Source organism: Phaseolus vulgaris, chromosome 8, assembly GCF_000499845.2.
Source record: "Phaseolus vulgaris cultivar G19833 chromosome 8, P. vulgaris v2.0, whole genome shotgun sequence".
NCBI lineage: Eukaryota > Viridiplantae > Streptophyta > Magnoliopsida > Fabales > Fabaceae > Phaseolus > Phaseolus vulgaris.
This window is the reverse complement of record NC_023752.2, coordinates 20,511,540-20,530,715: the sequence shown is the minus strand read 5'-3', so window position 1 is coordinate 20,530,715 and position 19,176 is coordinate 20,511,540. Positions and strand designations below refer to the sequence as shown.

At 31.2% G+C, this 19,176-nt stretch overlaps 2 long non-coding RNA genes across 2 annotated transcripts; one reads left to right on the top strand and one right to left on the bottom strand.

Annotated features, from left to right (window-relative positions):
• Window positions 1-8,965: 8,965 nt before the first annotated feature.
• Window positions 8,966-11,477, bottom strand: LOC137827042 (uncharacterized). The gene is made up of 3 exons (XR_011083641.1): window positions 9,783-11,477; window positions 9,445-9,625; window positions 8,966-9,157 (listed from the first exon to the last, which is right to left on the bottom strand). It is a non-coding gene; the product is annotated as an uncharacterized lncRNA (long non-coding RNA).
• A 1,481-nt stretch (window positions 11,478-12,958) lies between these two features.
• On the top strand, window positions 12,959-14,000 carry LOC137823377 (uncharacterized). Its single transcript, XR_011083115.1, has 3 exons — window positions 12,959-13,042; window positions 13,594-13,663; window positions 13,759-14,000. It is a non-coding gene; the product is annotated as an uncharacterized lncRNA (long non-coding RNA).
• The last annotated feature ends 5,176 nt before the right edge of the window (window positions 14,001-19,176 follow it).

The following is a 19,176-nucleotide window of genomic DNA, read 5'->3' as shown; positions in this document are numbered from 1 at the left end:
TCTTGACTTAGAACCATGATCCAACTTCTAAGAAAGTGCCTCTATATTTTCCAGCTCAAGGTGATTCCTCAAAGTGTCAAGAATCTTGTTCTATGTGGCTATTGGAATCACATCATGTGGTATCATGAGTCTTAGGTTCATTCTTGTTTAATTGTTGAGTTGTGTGCACTTTAATTTCAAGAGCTCTTTAATTTTTCTTGCAATTTAAGTTTCTGTTTTAGAATTTTAATTGAGTATTCTTGCTGTTTTTCTTTTGCTCCAAGTGTTTGTGGAAAGGTTTATGGCACTCATAATTCTTATGAGTATGGTTGCTCTTTTGGAATGGCATTATCCTTCCTAGAGTTTACCTTAAGCTTCCTTTCACTTGTTACAATTTGTGTTGTGTCTTTTAATTTTTGAATCATGTCAAGTTTTGTCTTAGTCATGTTATTCCATATATGTCATTACTTCTAGTAGTACTTTTATTGTTTTGATTGTTTCTTGCTTTGGTGTCATATAATTTTCTGAATTGATGTTGATCCTTTGTGCATTTTCTTTTTAGAATTGAGTTCATACTTGTATTCTAGACCTATACAAGTTCCAATACATCATTTTCTATTATGTCTTTGCTAGTTCATCATCCTGTTTTTTATTCCTATTAGGATTCCTCTGTTTCTAAAAAAAAGTGCTTACTGTTTTTCCTTATTGCAACTGATTTACGTACTGTAAAATTCTGAAATTCTGGATTTGAGATATTCAAAGTGTTAGAAAAGAATAGAAAAAAGAATCATTCAAAAATATGAAGTACACAAAAAATGATAAATAAAAAAAAAAAGTGTACATTCCTGCCGAAAAAAATACGGTAATCTGGCAGTGATTTTAAAAAATTTATTTCTCTCAATTGGCTTACTGTTTTTAATTGATTCCAGTGCCATTTTTGAGTTAACATCTTGAAGTTTCTGTGGTATAAATTTCATAATCCAGTTCGCTCTACAACGTTCCAGTTAAATCAGTGAATATCAAGCACAGTTTGCATTTTAAAAAAAAAAATTCCAGTAGCTAATTTTTTGTTTTCTTCATCTACTCTAGTGCTTTTCCTTAAGTATTCTTTTGTGTGCCTACTTTTCTCATTGAGTTCTTTATTTTCTTGATTGTCTTTCATTCTTACTCTTTGAGTTTGTCTTACATATAGTATTCCTTTTGCAATTACCTTTCCTTGCTTATACCTTTTCTTGTGTGTCTTTATTGTTTCATTGGTTTTGTGGTGGTTGCTTTTGAGATTGGTGTGCTTGCTTTGACATATTTCATTTGAGGATTCCAAGGCCTCAAGATCAGATTGGTGCAAGAACATTATTTCTTTGAGAGTGATCTCTTTTTTCAGCCTCATTTCACTTCGGCAGTTTCATTGCCAAGCTCACTGTTTTTGCTAATTTTGTTTCTTAACTTGTTTGCTGTTTTTGTGTGTTTGCTGTTTTTTTATTTGCAAAATGGCTGGCTATTCAAGTGGTGCATCTTACAAACAGCACTCTCCTTCCAAAGCTTCAGTCCTTGGTGAAGAAGAACATAGAAGAAGGAGGCATCACCATCATTATCATGAAGAGAGCTATAACCGTGACCAAAGATATCACCAAGTGTTCAACATTGCTTGTAAAAAAGTCCCTAGTTTTAATGGTGATAGTGATCCTAATGTGTATTTAGAATGGGAGACTAAGGTTGACCATTATTTTCATGTGTATAAGGTCCAAGATGACCAAAAACTTAGATTAGTTTCTTTATCCTTTTTGGGCTATGCCAAAGAATGGTGGCATAAAATTGTAATGGACATTATATATCGCAAGAAACCTCCCGTGGTTTCTTGGAATGCTTTGAAAGAGTGTATGCGCGCGAGGTTTGTTCCTCCTTCTAGGAAGGAACACTTGTTGAAGTTCCAAAGGCTTCCCCAAGGACATAGGATGGTAGATGAATACTTTAAAGATTTTGAAACAACTTTGACTAAAATGAATATGCATGCTAATGAAGAGTCAAAGATTAAATGGTTTGTACGTGGTTTGAAAAGAGATATTAGAGATTTTGTAGAATTAAAAGAATATTCTTCTTTAAAGAGCGTGTTTCGCAAAGCCATCAAGGTAGAATCATATCTTTTGAACAAAACTTTCAAAAATACTCATGATGATGATTTCTACAACTCTTCTAGGAAGGATGCAAACAAAATTTCTCCTTCCAATTTTTCCAAACAAACCATGTTTCCAAACAAAGTTTCTACTACAAATCTTTCTACTCCTAAGTCACCTACCAAAACTTCAAATATCAAATGTTTTAAATGTTTAGGTTTTGGGCACATAGCTCTTCATTGTCCACAAAAGCAAATCTTAAAGATCAACAAGGTAAAACAAGACCTAACTCACCCACCTACCACAAGTAAACAAGAAAAAGACAAAGAAGGCCAAGTTGACATGGGTCTTATCCTTTCACCTCCAAGGTGTTTTCCTTCCTTATCTTTTTCATTACCCAAGGTTCCTATTTCACCACCATCTTGGTTAAAAAATGTTAGGGATGATTTGTTCATACCTCCTAATGGTTGTCACCATTTAAGAGGTCTTTTTCCAAAACATCACATCATTCCCAAACAAATTTTTCCAACTTGGTCGATTTATAGAACCTCCTTTTCTGAAATCCCATTATTTACAAATGCTAATTCATGTTTACATTTTTCTTCCACTTTTAATTGTAAAACTAAACTGACTTTGTTATATGCAGGGATTCAGAATTCGTGGACGAATTCTCTCCAACTCGAGGAGTATGATGAGAATCAAATAAAGGAGGCTTTTATTAATGGAGGAAGAGGACATCCACCCTCACATTTGAAGTTCTTCCTTCTAGTCTTCTCAAAATTAAAAGAAGACATAAAATAAAGATGAGGCCCAAGCCCAAAGCCCAAGCCCAAGCCCAAGAAGGCCAAAGCCCAAAGAGCCCAAGTCCATCCCATGAGGGGCAAGGCCAAGCTTTGAAATACTCTTGTATAGTTTTAGGAGGTGTGGTTATTAAATAAAGGTGTGTGAAAATGTAAAATAAAGTCACATTGTCCATGTGACTTAGGAGAGTGGTGTAGGTGTAGTTTTTGGGAGGTGTCATAGTAGAAAAAGGTCACACCTCCCATGTGACTTGTTTTTGGTGGGAATTTCAAATGAGTTTATTTGAAATTTCCCACCTATTTTTCAGCACCTTAGGCTATAAATAGAGGTGCTTCCTTTGTAAAATTCAGATTTGAATTCATCTAAAGAAACTATACTCAAAATTGGAGTGAGCATTTGGAGAGCTTTTGAGCTTCTACTCTAGTCTTATCTTGAAGGACCATGGTTTCCTCAAGTGGCGGCTTGCACACTCATCTAGGAGCATCCATACTTCTAGTGGCGTGATCATACAACCATTCTTCCATCTTCATGAGCATTCTCTTCTCCTTCCTTTCTTCTTCAATTTGTTCATGTTGCCTTGTGTTTTGAGTTGTTGTTTCGGTTCTTCTAATTTTCCAGCACCTACATTCTGTTTGTTTCTTAATTCTGTTCGGTACATTTGATTTTAATTCAATTCTGTTCGGTCTCTTCTTTTTAAATTCCTTTGTTGATTCAATTTGACAATACTTGGTTCATCCAAATGAGTTTGGGATTTGGTACTTGTTATTGGTGAGTTCTTGACTTAGAACCATGATCCAACTTCTAAGAAAGTGCCTCTATATTTTCCAGCTCAAGGTGATTCCTCAAAGTGTCAAGAATCTTGTTCTATGTGGCTATTGGAATCACATCATTGACTCTTTGTCATTGCTTCCTTTGGTTCATGAGCAGCCTTGAGTGTCTCCCACATTTCCTTAGCAGTTTTGCACTTTGATATCCTGAAAAATTCATTAGTATCTAGTGCAGATGCTATAATGTTTTGAGCAGACCGATCAAGCTGGGCCATCTTACATTCATCATTTGTCCATTTGGACAAAGGTTTTGCAATGAAAGAATTATCCTTTTTGAACTTTGGAATGTAAGGATCATTCTCAATTGAATCCCAAATTCTTTGATCAATAGATTCAATAAAGATTTTCATTCTTGCTTCCCAAAACTTATAATTCAATCCACAGAATAAAGGTGGTTTGTAGATTGAAGCACCTTCCTCAAAAGATACTTTTCCAGCCATAGAAAAAAAAGGTTTTGATCAACTTGAATAACTTTCAAGAACCAAGCTCTTGATGCCAATTGTTAGCATATATGGCCTTAAACGAGAGGGGGGGTGAATTGTTTAAGAAAGATTTTCGTAAACTTTTAAGCTTAGAATGAAAAATACTTCACGAAAACCTTGATTAAGAATTCAGTTTTTCAAAACATAAAGCAAAAGCACAATACTGGAAAAACAATCGGTTGTTTTACCGAAACAATCGGTTGTTTATACCAGTTATTAATTGACAAAACTGAATTTAAAGAGATAGGGATAGAGAAATTGTACGCAGTTGTTTATACTGGTTCACTCCAAACCCAGAGCTACATCCAGTCTTCTCAGAAACCCTGAGGAAATCCACTAAGCAATCACCACTTGATCACTTACACAACAACCAAGAGAATGACCTTGAACACCTCAAGAAACACACTCTCCTTGGTCAACACACCAACACTAAGATTGCTAATCTTGATCCCCTCAAGAACACACAGCCAATCTCAGCAAACACAGAAACGAATACTTGTTCAACAGAGTACAAGGATTACACTTGTTACAGAAGATAATCTGAAATCAATACAAGCAGAATCCTATTCCATACACTTTGATCAATCACAAACTCTTAGCAATCTCAGCTCTTTGAAAAACTCAAAAACTCTTAGGAAAAACTTGTCAAAGATTCTTAAATCTCAAATCTGTTTTTCTGAATATATTCAAAGATGTAGTTTGTTATCAAATCTTAACAAACTCTTAAATTGCATTAAAAGATTGGTCAAAGCATTTAATGACTGGAGCGTAAGCAATTTAAATCATTTAAAGCTCAGTCAAAGATAAAACAGTTTTTCTGTTATGGTCCCAAAACAAACAATCGGTTGTTTCCTCGAATCAATCCGTTGTTTTGGTACTTAACAGAGCAACCATTTAAAAACAGTTTTCAATCTTTTCCTCAAAACACCTAAGTATAAACAATCGGTTGTTTCGACAAAACAATCGGTTGTTTTAACTTAGTTTGAAAACATTTTACTTTCACAAAGATTGAGAATGCTAATGCTTTAGATTTAATCAAATGGTGGATTACAACATATAAACTACCCCAGAACTAAGCTAAACCAGCATAGCAACATCAAGCATAGCAGAGGCTTCACCATCCTTCAAAGGATTTGGATTCTTCAAAACTTGAACACCATTTGGTTCAACATTGTGTACAGGCCAAACCTCGGTCATCGTCTTGAGAGAAAGACATCGGACATCGGTGGACTGATAGTTATAGTGGGCCACGTAAGCTGGGCCCCACATTAGCATGAGTTAACATGAGTTAACACCCAAATACCAAAAAAGCCTTAAGACACAAGAGGATCATGCATGGGGTGTGTATTGTACATTCGGGTACGACACAAGCAAGTGTTCCTGGGAGGCGCTAAGGATCATTAGGGTTAGGGTTTCTAGGGAAAGACTGTATGCATGGCACGTGAATACTTAGGGCACCCACAAAACAGATGATGTCGCAGCGCTGGTACGTGAGTAGGTACCTTGGCAGCTACGCTATTAGGTCTGTGCACTCCAGAAAAGGGAAGTCCCATGAGCCAGATTACGCTAAGATTGTGTGATAGCGGCACAAGGACATTCTCCCAGGAACCGTAAGCCCACTAAGAGATGTGGGAGCATCACATAAGTAACCCTAGTTACAACCTATATAAAGGGTGGTAAGAACCCTAGCAAGGTATGTCGTTTCAAAGACTGAAACTACTTTACATACATACTGTTTTCTAGCCCTTACTGGCTTGAGCGTCAGAGTGCGAACGGTTGTAACGGCCTCCTTTTGTCTTTATAGGTGAAGCGTTCTTCTACCCAACGGAGTTCGATTCCAGACGGAGACAGGTGAGCGAGAGACTGTCGTTCGAGTCAACCGGCAACCGAGTCAACCGGCGAGAACACTTATATTAACCAAAGTTGTATTACTGATATGCATATCATATAAGTACCAGTGAGAATATCAAAATATCACTTTGGCACAGAAAAAAAAGAAGGATGTTTTTAGTCCCGCCTACAACTTCCGGTGGCATATCTAATTGTATAGGTTGCATCCTGATAGTCGTTGCCATTGCACCGAGTTGCTGAAAAGTACTTGAATGTTGTTGTGAATGATTCACAACTTCCTTATCTTTTTTAGTACCATTTTATGCATATATAAAAAAATTAAGTAACATTAGTATATCAATTTAATTAATTATAAGACCTACAAAAGACATATGCATAATTAAGACAAGTAAAGAAAATTACCATCAGCATAATTGGCTTTGCTAATCTAGCTGGCCAAAGAATAAAATTCCCAAGGGTCTGTCCCACTGTCTGAACCTCCTTAGTAGGCACAAGGATTCAAGCAACAACATCCTGAACGTCTACAACCACCACTCTTATCATATCATCTGTAATTTTCTGGTGATGGATGGTTGACCCTAATGTATACATTTTACCTAAGGCAAATAATGTAATTGAAAGAAATTAAATAATATAATTAGACTAAAACATATCTGCGTCAAACAATATCATTAAAATAAAAATTACCTAAGGGCACCAAGCACTCGAGGGGATCATCAATATACAATTCACACTCTAGAAGGATAGTAAGACCAACCTCCTATAATCCTTCAGGAGCATCACAACTCTCCTTTGTACTATGAATAGGGGAAGGCTCTGAAGGAGCAACAAAAGGCTTAACAGACATGGATAGACATGGATGTTAACTCTGCTTGCATATCTAATAACAACTTTTTCTTCAATTCAGATTATACCTTCTTTTTAATTTCCTTTCTAATATCTTCTTTGAGAAATTCCATCTCCATCTCACTAAGATGTAATTTACTATAATACCGAGGTGGAGGACCAAAGAATTGTCGGGTTCCCACCCCTGGTCCTGCAACACAAACACGTCTAGGATGCTCTAGACGACTCACACTTGTGGAATGAACAATCCCTGCGTGATTTGTCCACCAACTCGTCCTATAATATAAATTTTGAACACTTATTTTAAAATATATGCATATAAACATAAACATTCAAACATGACATACAATATAAGTTACTTACAATGCGTTTAGCTACTGCACTCTCCTCTCCCAGCACTGCCCCATCCACTCCTTCCCCTACACCTTTTGTTCCATCCTCCTTTTCCCCACCTTCAAATTTATTACTTACTAAGAGTTTTTACTAGAGTAATATTTGTCAACAAAAGATACCTGTTGTGCGCAATGGATGGCACAAACAAACAAAAATTGACGACACAAACTTGCAAATCTCAGAGAGATGTGCAGACCTTTAATGTCTCTCTAACACTTTAGGAATCTATTTGAGACATCCACAAACAAAGCACACATGAGAAATTATGGTGAAATTGAAATTAGGAAAAGAGAGAGATTGTAGAACATGAACTTAGGCAGAGAGAGTATGAAGATGTGAGCAAAAAACATGAGCAAGAATATTTATGGAATGCGTAGACAATGTTAGTGGAGGAATGGAGAGGTGAGCTAGTAAGAAAATAAAACTCTAAAAAATTTACTATGACAGGTGTCATATTAAAATATATAAAATATATTTATTATGATGGTTTCTTTCATAAATGATATAATAAGTTCTCTTATAATTATCATTGTGACACCGCTTCACTTATTATGATAGGTAAAATATAACCGTCATAATAAGTCGTCATTAAATGTATTTTTTTTATTAGTGCTTCAAAGTTGTACAATTGAAAGAAATAAAGATATACTTTAATATTTATATTGATTTATCCTAAAAGTGAACTATGTCTTGTTTTTCTTGACAAACTATAAAAGACTTCACTAGTTAATAAATGATTACAAGTATTTTTATTTCAACTTTTAATTTACAACGAGTATACAAAGTTCTTTATGATTATCTCTTTTATTTTTCATGAGTTGAAAACACAAGTATTCTTGTCTCACAAAGTCAATTCTAACTTTTCTAAATATTCTTTAATTATCGCTTATGGTTTATAACAAATGAGTTGTGATAATATTACAAAGATAAAAAAGAATAAATACTTCACAAAATGGAAGTTTCTTAATTCACTACAAGAAACTAGGGAAATAGTGTAGGTTTTAAATGGACACAAACAACCAAAAGCCGACACAAAATTATTGTTAGCGTAGGTTTAACGTCACAAACAAATTGGAAGCTAATACCTTGGATGCTATCATTTAAGCATGGGCCTTAACAGGGGATGCAATTTGAGTAGGTTAAACTTTCGCAATTTGGACACAAGGTAGACACACTAGCATCACCTAGGCCACCACAAAGTTAAAATTATTATTTTATAAGTTTAGGCTAGCGTGGGTGTAACCTAAGCTTTTTGGATGTTAATTAAAATAATGAATGGGCTTAACCAACGCTATAAAAAAATAATTTAAAATGTTAGTGTAGGTTAAGCCTACGCTAAAAGTAAAATAAATAAAAAAATATGATAGGACGTTATTGCTAAAAAAATCATATACAGTAGACGTTATTTATATATATAATCTTGCACTAATCTTCCAGAAAGATAGTTTCGTCAAAATTAAAATTGGTGTGAATGTTCATTTATCTTTTAACAATCACAGTCATTGGTGGATTTCAACAGGGTATGGGAGCTGAATAATCCAAATTAATATTGTTGGGACATCATTAAATTAAATGAGTTATTTCTTCCGTCAAGTTGTGACTCGAATTATCTCTAGATCTATTTGAAAAATTAAAATCCATCATATAATTATAATTGTAATAATAAATTCTAAAATAAAAAAATCCACAATGTAGTATATATTTCTAATTGAGTTCAAAAATCCAAATAAAAATTCAAATTCAAGTCAATATCTAATGCAATTGAATGTAAACAATATTTGAAAACTAAAATGAATACAAAGAAATAAGTAAGAAAATAACATGTTTATGATCATCATCACCAGAGTGAATACAAAATTAATAGGACCTGTGAAAAAAATGAAGCGATTAGTAGAATAAATAGAACAATTAGTGCATTAAAAGAAATATATAAACCTTAAGTAAATAAAAGGCCAACTTTTATTTCTTACAATAACATATTGTAAATTGAAAGCTAGGGATAAAGAGAACTTCAACCACATGATTTCTCATATTCTCCAAAGCATCAAGTTAATTGGACTAAAATCTCAATTTGTTAACATCAATGAAAAAAGATTGACTGAATCACTACATTTTTAGCAAATTTAATTTGAACTTCCTTAATAAGTAAATCACCTGATTTGTGTTATGAAAACAACAATCCTTTGACAGTGGCCTGAACATTTTGTACGCATCCCTTCCATATCTTTTCAATACAATTGACTCAACCTGCAACATGGAACATAAAATAATTTTATAAACAACAAGAAGATTAAAACCTCCTCATTCTGAGCCCCTTCAATAATTTTCTTCAAATCTGAAAAAAAGGAAGACTTCTAAATTACAAAGTATTAAAGGAATCATAAACCAAAACTATGAAAGAGTTCTTCGACATTAACAAATAAGAAAATAAAATTATAAATATTTTATATCACAACACAAGTAGTTTTCCATGAAGAAAATATCAGTTTTACCAATACTATATGCATCATCTACAATCATCTTCTGCGAACAGTCCAACTGGCTAAGGGAAGCTCTAATACGATATATGGTCATCATTCGTCCTGTATCTGTCTTCATCAGAGCTCTGCAGTAATTGTATCTAGTGACAAGGGAACTGAAACATAGGATAATATAACATAAGTCAATAGATAACCATGAGATAACAGTGGTGCCATGCCATGGACGTCTTTTCTCTATATGATGATACAAAAATCCATTACAACAGAATAGTTACAAAAGGAGGTATAAAATCCTTCTTAACAAAAGAATAAAACAAAGAACTAGAGAGAGAATCAATGAAACAAGCTACACTGTATCGCCCAGGTAGTCGGAATTGATGACGTGGTCGCAAGCAATAGTATAGGCGTGTTGAACGGGGCACCTGGCTGGCAGAAGGGAAGGACGTCGGGGGGCTCGTGTGATCGCCAGTCGTTAAGTTGGCGTGCCCCGATCTCTAGCATACCTAAACCGGCGGTCACCAAGTTTGTTTCGTAGTCGCCGGGTGTGAACCCAGGCGACAAGGCGATCGAAGATCGCCAAGAGGAGGACATCGCCGAAGGATCAGGAAAGCTTGTTCCAGGCTTTCGAAGCAAAGGATGAGGTCGTCAGATGGTCATTCCCTAGCTGGCCAGAGGTTGAGGTCGGGGAACAGCTTACCCGAGCATGCACAGTGAAGTAAGTAAAGTAGAATATAATGGCGGCCGGCGAGACCACAGGGTAGGTGTGTACGAAGGCACCCGTACTCGCCACGCAGAAGAGATCGCGCTCCAAGGCAGTTATACGCTAAGTTGCTTCCTGCATAAGTAACTTAGTCGAAAAGCCTGAAGAGTAAGAGGTGACGCTCAAGTCAAGAATGCTCCAGATGGTGACACGTGTACATCTGGATGTGCGCCACGTGTCCAGATGTGTAACTGTCTGGAGAGAGAAAGCGCACAGGTATATAAGGGATCCTAACGAACTTCTGAGGTACGCGCGTTTTAGAATACTTCTTTTACGCTTGCGAGAACTTGAGTACGCTGAGAGAGAACATTGCACGGTTCCTGAAGTTCTTAGTTTCCTCTTAGTATTTTGGTGGTTCAGTCGCTGACTTGGGCGTCGGAGTGCGATCGGCCGCAGCGGCGCCGTTCTGTCTTTTGCAGGTTCTTGAGGTGAATCAAGGCAAAGGACGGAAGCTAGCACGGTGCAAAGTCGATCCAGATTTGACGAGGTAAGGCTCTGGTGTTCTAGTCAACAGGCAGGATCATACACTATCCAAGATATCTATTAGGGGAACACATTTAAAGAGGTCATATGCCTCTATCTACAACAGAAAAATTACAAAAGAGAAGGAAGGATAGGAATCCTTCTTAATAAAAGAACAAATTATCAAGTATATTTAACCATGAGATCCCTTTTAATGAATTCCTCAAAGGTCTTTTATGTTTTTCCTCTATTCTTTTTCACAGGAAAAAATATCTACTATAAAAAAACATATTAATTTTGTATAGCATTTCTCACTCATCCCAACAAGGTTAGCCACAGATAAGTTTCTCCATTTCTTTCCTTCTTATTCTATCCATCCAAAAAATTAATTTTGTATACATTTCTGTTTTGTTTCTATCCGTATATCCAAACAAACTCTAAAATATCCATAATAAGGCTGTGCAATAACAGATAAGAAATTGATTCTTAGCAAGTACCATACATTACACACGCATATATATATATATATAAATATAACAAATAGAAGGCACTTTCAGGGTAAGTTTTAAAAAAAATTCAAAAAGAAAAAAATTCAAATTTTAACTAAAAATAGCAAGCTGAAACTCATTCTGGGAGTGACAAGTGGCACTCTATATGACTTACACGTGTGCAAAACCCCATTTCTTTAAATACTCCCTTTCTTTATACACACTTTCAGCGTTTCTCTCTCCTATCACTCAACTTCCCCGATCTCTCTTCTCTGGTTCCCTGCACCGTTCTTCTCTTTGTTTCCTTCTCTCTCCTATTTTTCAACTTCCCCGGTTTCTCTTCTCTGGTTTCTTGCACAGTTCTTCTCTGGATTTCCCGTGGTTCTCTCCTATTTCTCCAGGTTATTATTTATTCTTTTTGGGTTTTTCTTATCAAAGTTTCATTCTTTTCATGTTTCTGATGATTTTTTTCTTTGGGTTTCCTGCACGGTTCTTCTCTGGGTTTCCTGTGGTTCTCTCCTATTTCTCCAGGTTATTATTTCTTCTTTTTGGGTTTTTCTTATTCTTTTTGGGTTTTTCTTATCAAAGTTTCGTTCTTTTCATGTTTCTGATGATTTTTTTCTCTCTAGATTTCCTGCACGGTTCTTCTCTGGGTTTCCTACAGTTCTCTCCTATTTCTCCAGGTTATTATTTCTTCTTTTTGGGTTTTTCTTATCAAAGTTTCATTCTTTTCATGTTTCTGATGATTTTTTTCTTCTCTGGGTTGGGTTTCTTGCACGGTTCTTCTCTGGGTTTCCTGTGGTTCTCTCCTATTTCTCCAGGTTATTATTTCTTCCTTTTGGGTTTTTCTTATCAAAGTTTCGTTCTTTTCATGTTTCTAATGATTTTTTTCTCTCTGGATTTCCTGCACGGTTCTTCTCTGGGTTTCCTACAGTTCTCTCCTATTTCTCCAGGTTATTATTTCTTCTTTTTGGGTTTTTCTTATCAAAGTTTCATTCTTTTCATGTTTCTGATGATTTTTTTCTTCTCTGGGTTGGGTTTCCTGCACGGTTCTTCTCTGGGTTTCCTTCGGTTCTCTCCTATTTCTCGAGGTTATTATTTCTTCTTTTTGGGTTTTTCTTATCAAAGTTTCGTTCTTTTCATGTTTCTGATGATTTTTTTTTCTTTTCTTCTCTGGGTTTCCTGCAGGTTCTTCTCTGGGTTTCCTTCTCTCTTATTTCTCTAGGTTATTATTTTTTCTTTTTGGGTTTTTCTTATCAAAGTTTCGTTCTTTTCATGTTTCTGATATTTTTTTCTTCTTTGGGTTTCCTGCACGGTTCTTCTCTGGGTTTCTTGCGGTTCTCTCCTATTTCTCCAGGTTATTATTTATTCTTTTTGGGTTTTTCTTATCAAAGTTTCGTTCTTTTCATGTTTCTGCTGTTTTTTTTATCTGCATTTCATTTCAGTTTCTTTTTTTCATCTACATTTCATTTCAGTTTCTTCCGCAACCAGTAGTGGAAGTGAAATGGATTTTCGTTCATATCCATTGTATGTTCAAGCACCAAGGTAAAATCTTTTCCAGGGTAAGTTTGTCTGTCCTCATGGTTTGGACTTCCACTCAAAGAGATATTTTTTGGGTTTTGTTTATCAAAGTTTCGTTTTTTTTTCATGTCTCTGCTGATTCTTTTCATTTCTTTTACTGTTTCTTTGCTTCTTTGTTCTTGACATTGTTGATCCTGTGTTTTGTTGTTACGTTTCATAGCATAAAAATGATATTTTTTTTTGGTTTTTCTTATCAAAGTTTCATTATTTTCATGTTTCTGTTGATTATGTTCATCTCTTTTACCGTTTCTTGCTTCTTTGTTCTTCACATTGTTGATCCTGGGTTTTGTTGTTACGTTTCATAGCATAAAAATGATATTTTTTTTGGTTTTTCTTATCAAAGTTTCATTATTTTCATGTTTCTGCTTATTCTTTTCATCTCTTTTACCACCTCTTTGTTTCTTTGCTGATAAAATCGTTAATGGAGTTTTTTTTTTACTTAGGATTTGGACTTCCACTCAAAGAGATCTCCTTTTTGTTGTTAAATTTTCTTTGGCAAATTTTTTACACCTTTTTTTCATCTATATTTCAGTTTGTGCAGCTTCGTGTAGTGGAAGTGGAATGAATTTTCGTTCATATCAATAGTACCTTCAAGCATCAAGGTGAAATCTTTTCTTTCCTCTTTTCTCAGAGTTGTTTTCATTGTTCATTTTTATTCTGATAAAATCGTTAATGAAGTTATTTTTGGGCTACTTAGGGTTTTGACTTCCTCTCAAAGATGTGCGGCAAAATTTTGTTGGGATGGAGGAAATTTTGTCAGATCCATGCACTTTGTGAAGACCACAAATTGATCTTTCATAGTGGAATTCATATGATGGTGTTGTAAGTGCTGGGAAAATTCAAGATTGTATTCTTCTGAATTTAATTTTCCAAAGACAATGTTCTGATTATAGAGATTTCATTACTATTATAGAGTTATGTAATTTGCAAATTGTTGTAATGTCCACCGGAGAAAATTAATTGTTTACTTTATTTTAGTTATCAAGTTTTGTTTAGATACATGGTCAAATTTTGTAATTTCATATTAAATATTATTATGGAATGTTATTTTGTATTTTTTATTTCAATATGTTACTTTATAGTTTACTTCGAAAAGAGACATGAAATGTGTGTTATTTGTTTATAATAATGTGTTGGCATAAATAAGTTAAACTTCATAAAAAGTTATTCTTCAATTTAATGTATTTAATTATATTTAATGTATTTAATTTTATTATTCGCATTAATGTATTCCTCCGAAAAACTTTAACGTTAAGATTATTCGCATTATATTATTCTTCAAAATTCAAAATTCAAATTCAAAATTCAAATTTCAAATTCAAATTCAAAATTCAAATTCAAAACTTTAATGTATTTAATATTCAAAATTTACAATTCCAAGATCATTAATTACCTTTCTGACTCATATCTTCTTTTTTCTGACTTCTTTTTCTGACTTATTCTGCTGCACACTTATTTCCAATTCCAAGATTATTATTATTATTATTATTATTATTAATCTTAAAATATTTTCAAATTTTACAATTCCAATATCATTAATTACCTTTCTGATTCATATCTTCTTTTTCTGACTTCTTCTGCTGCACACTTATTTCCAATTCCAAGATATATTTTCAAATTTTACAATTCCAAGATCATTAATTACTTTTCTGATTCATATCTTCTTTTTCTGACTTCTTTTGCTGCACACTTATTTCCAATTCCAAGATTATTATTATTATTATTATTATTATTATTATTATTATTATTATTATTATTATTAATCTTCAAATATTTAATTTTTCAGATTTTAAAATTTTAAAATTTCAACAACAATAATTACCTTTCTGACAATAATTTCATTATGTTTTCTTACTATTTCTGGTCCTATTATTTATTTTCTACTTAAATAAAAATATAAAATTTATAAGTTTTTTAACATCCTAAATAAATATAAATTCTCTCAATTTTAATGTCATTCTTAAATAAAAACCGAAAATCAATAAAGTTACTAGATTATTCAAAATTCTAAATAAATACATATCTCAAATAAATAAAACATTTATAAGTTTTCAAAATACTCAATAATAAAAAAATATTAAATTATTTTATTTCCAACTTAAATAAAAAAACTAAAATAAAGGAAATTTATAGGTTTTTCAAAATCAAATAAATATAAGTCCAAAAAATATTTAATGTCATTCTTCAATAAAAATTCAAAATAATACAATTCCTAAATCATTTAATCTCATTCTTAAATAAAAACTTAAAATCAATAAAATTTCTAAATTATTTAATGTCATTCTTAAATGAAAATCTAAATTAATTAAATTTTTATGTTTTTCAAATTTCTAAATGAATACAAATCCTAAATAATAAATAACATTTATAATGTTTTTAAAATCCTAAATAAATACAAAATCTAAATGATTTAATATTTTAAATAAATAATTTTTTTAAATAAATTAAATTCCTAAATAATTCAAAATCCTAAATGGAAATAAAAAATGTCATACTTAATTTAATGGAAATAAAAAAAATCCTAAATTATTTAAAATTATAAACAAATACAAATCTTAAATTAATAAATGTAGTACTTAAATTAAAAATTTGCAATAAATAAAATACATAAATTATTGAAAATTAGAAATAGATACAAATTCTAATTATTGAATGTGATACTTAAATAAAAATTTATAATACATAAAATTCTTAAATTATTTAAAAATATAAATAAACACAAATTTTAAATTATTCAATGTCATGGATAAAATTTTATAATAATAATATTTTTAAATAATTTAAGAATTTTAAACACATAAAAATCCTAAATTATTTAATGTCCTACTTAAATAAATAATTTTTTTTCATTATTTTAAATATCAAAATAATAATAATTATTATAACTGTTTACACATAACGGTTTATTGTTACTAATTTTCTAAACAAATTTTGTAAGTTTGTTATACTTTAATTATTTATCTCTGTGTATTATTTTATGTTCATGTATTGTATATATTAACTTAGCATGAAGTTGGTGAACAATACTTCATTTTCTTCGTAATGTAATTTGTATTAGATAATATCTTATGGAAACATAATATTAGATAATTATTTAAATAATGTAATTTGTTCAAAAAAAAAAATTTATTGTAATGTATTTGTTATAGCAAAAACTTATTCATTCCTTTTTATTTATAATTAATTTGTAGACTACTAATCTATGTAGCATAGACATTGACACGGGGAAACGGGACACTGGGACACAAATCTATATATTATATAATTATGAATTATATAAATTGACAATAAAGATTTATGTGCACAAGTATTAATTTATATGACAAAATGTGACTTCATAATTTAATATCATTTTCCCCTACAATATGTTTCTGGAAGAAAAAACATTTTTTATTACTTTTATTATAACTGTAATTGGTATAATATAATCAACTAATTTTTTAATTTCAATAATTATTCTGAGAGATTTTTGCATATTAACTTAGCATGAAGTTGGTGAATAGAACTTCATTTTCTTCATAAATATCTTATGAGAACATAATATTAGATAATTCTTTATACAATTTAAAATATTAAATAATTCTTTATATAATTTAAATTTGTTCAAATTATTTTTTTCTATTGTGATGTATTTGTTATGGCAAAAATTTATGCATTCATTTTTATTTATAATTAATTTATGGACTACTAATCTATGTAGCATAGAAATTGACACGGGGACACGGGACACGGGGAAACAGGGAGACAGGGACACAGATATATATATATATATATATATATATATATTATATAATTATGAATTATATAACTTAACAATAAAGATTTATGTGCACGAGTATTAATTTATATGACTAAATGTGACTTCTTAATTTAATATGATTCTCGCCTACAATATGTAACTGGAAGAAATACACATTTTCTATTACTTTTACTATAACACTACCTGGTATAATATAATGAATTAATTTTTTAATTGCAATAATTATTCGGAGAGATTTTTGCATATTAAGTTAGCATGAAGTTGGGGAACAGTACTTCATTTTCTTCGTAAATATCTTATGGGAACATAATATTAGATCATTATTTATATAATGTAAATTTGTTCAAATTATTTTTTCTATTGTAATGTATTTGTTATGACAAAAATTTATTCATTCCTTTTTATTTATTATTAATTTGTGCACTACTAATTTATGTAGCATAGCCACGGGGACACAAGGACACGGGGACACATATCTATATGTTATATAATTATGAATTATATAAATTGACAATAAATATTTATGTGCACAAGTATTAATTTATATGACAAAATGTGACTTCATAATTTCATATGATTTTTGCCTACAATATGTTTATGGAAGAAACACACATTTTTTATTACTTTTATTATAACTTTAATTGGTATAATATAATGAATTAATTTTTTAATTGCAATAATTATTCTAAGAGATTTTTGTGTATTAACTTAGCATAAAGTTGGTGAAGAGTACTTCATTTTCTTCGTAAATATCTTATGGGAACATAATATTAGATAATTATTTATATAATGTAAATTTGTTCAAATTATTTTTTTCTATTGTAATGTATTTGTTAAGGCAAAAATTTATTCATTCCTTTTTATTTATAATTAATTTGTGGCCTACTAATCTATGTAGCATAGACAGTGACACGGGGACACAGATCTATAAATTAAATAATTATGAATTATAGAAATTGACAATAAAGATTTATGTGCAGAAGTATTAATTTATATGACAAAATGTGACTTCATAATTTAATATGATTTTCCCCTACAATATGTTTCTGGAAGAAACACACATTTTTTTATTACTTTTGCTATAATTGTACTTGGTATAATATAATGAATTAATTTTTTAATTGCAATAATTATTATGAGAGATATTTGCATATTAACTTAGCATGAAGTTGGTGAGCAATATTTCATTTACTTCGTAAATATCTTATGGGAACATAATATTATATAATTATTTATATAATGTAAATTTGTTCAAATTATTTTTTTTCTTTTGTAATTTATTTTTTATGACAAAAATTTATTCATTCCTTTTTATTTATAATTAATTTTTGCACTACAAATCTATGTAGCATAGACACTGACACGGGCACACGGGACACGGGGACACGGAGACAAGGGGACATGGCGACACAAATCTATATATTATATAATTATGAATTATATAACATGACAATAAAGATTTATGTGCACAAGTATTAATTTATATGACAAAATATGACTTCATAATTTAATATGATTTTCGCCTACAATATGTTTCTGGAAGAAACACACATTTTTTATTACTTTTATTATAACTTTAATTGGTATAATATAATGAATTATTTTTTTAATTGCAATAATTATTCTGAGAGATTTTTGCATATTAACTTAGAATGAAGTTGGTGAACAGTACTTCATTTTCTTCGTAAATATCTTATGGGAACATACTATTAGATAATTATTTATATAATGTAAATTTGTTCAAATTATTTTTTCTATTGTAATGTATTTGTTAAGGCAAAAATTTATGCATTCATTTTTATTTATAATTAATTTATGAACTACTAATCTATGTAGCATAACATTGACACGGGGAAACAGAGTCACAGGGACACAGATTTATATATTATATAATTATGAATTATATAAATTGACAATAAAGATTTATGTGCACAAGTATTAATTTACATGACAAAATGTGACTTCATAATTTAATATCATTTTCGCCTATAATATGTTTCTGGAAGAAATACACATTTTTTATTACTTTTACCATAACAGTACTTGGTATAATATAATGAATTAATTTTTTAATTGCAATAATTATTCTGAGAGATTTTTTCAAATTAACTTAGCATGAAGTTGGTGAACAGTACTTCATTTTCTTCGTAAATATCTTATGGGAACATAATATTAGATAATTATTTATATAATGTAAATTTGTTCAAATTATTTTTTTCTATTGTAATGTATTTGTTAAGGCAAAAATTTATTCATTCCTTTTTATTTATAATTAATTTGTGGACTACTAATCTATATAGCATAGACAGTGACACGGGGACACGGGGACACAGATCTATATATTAAATAATTATG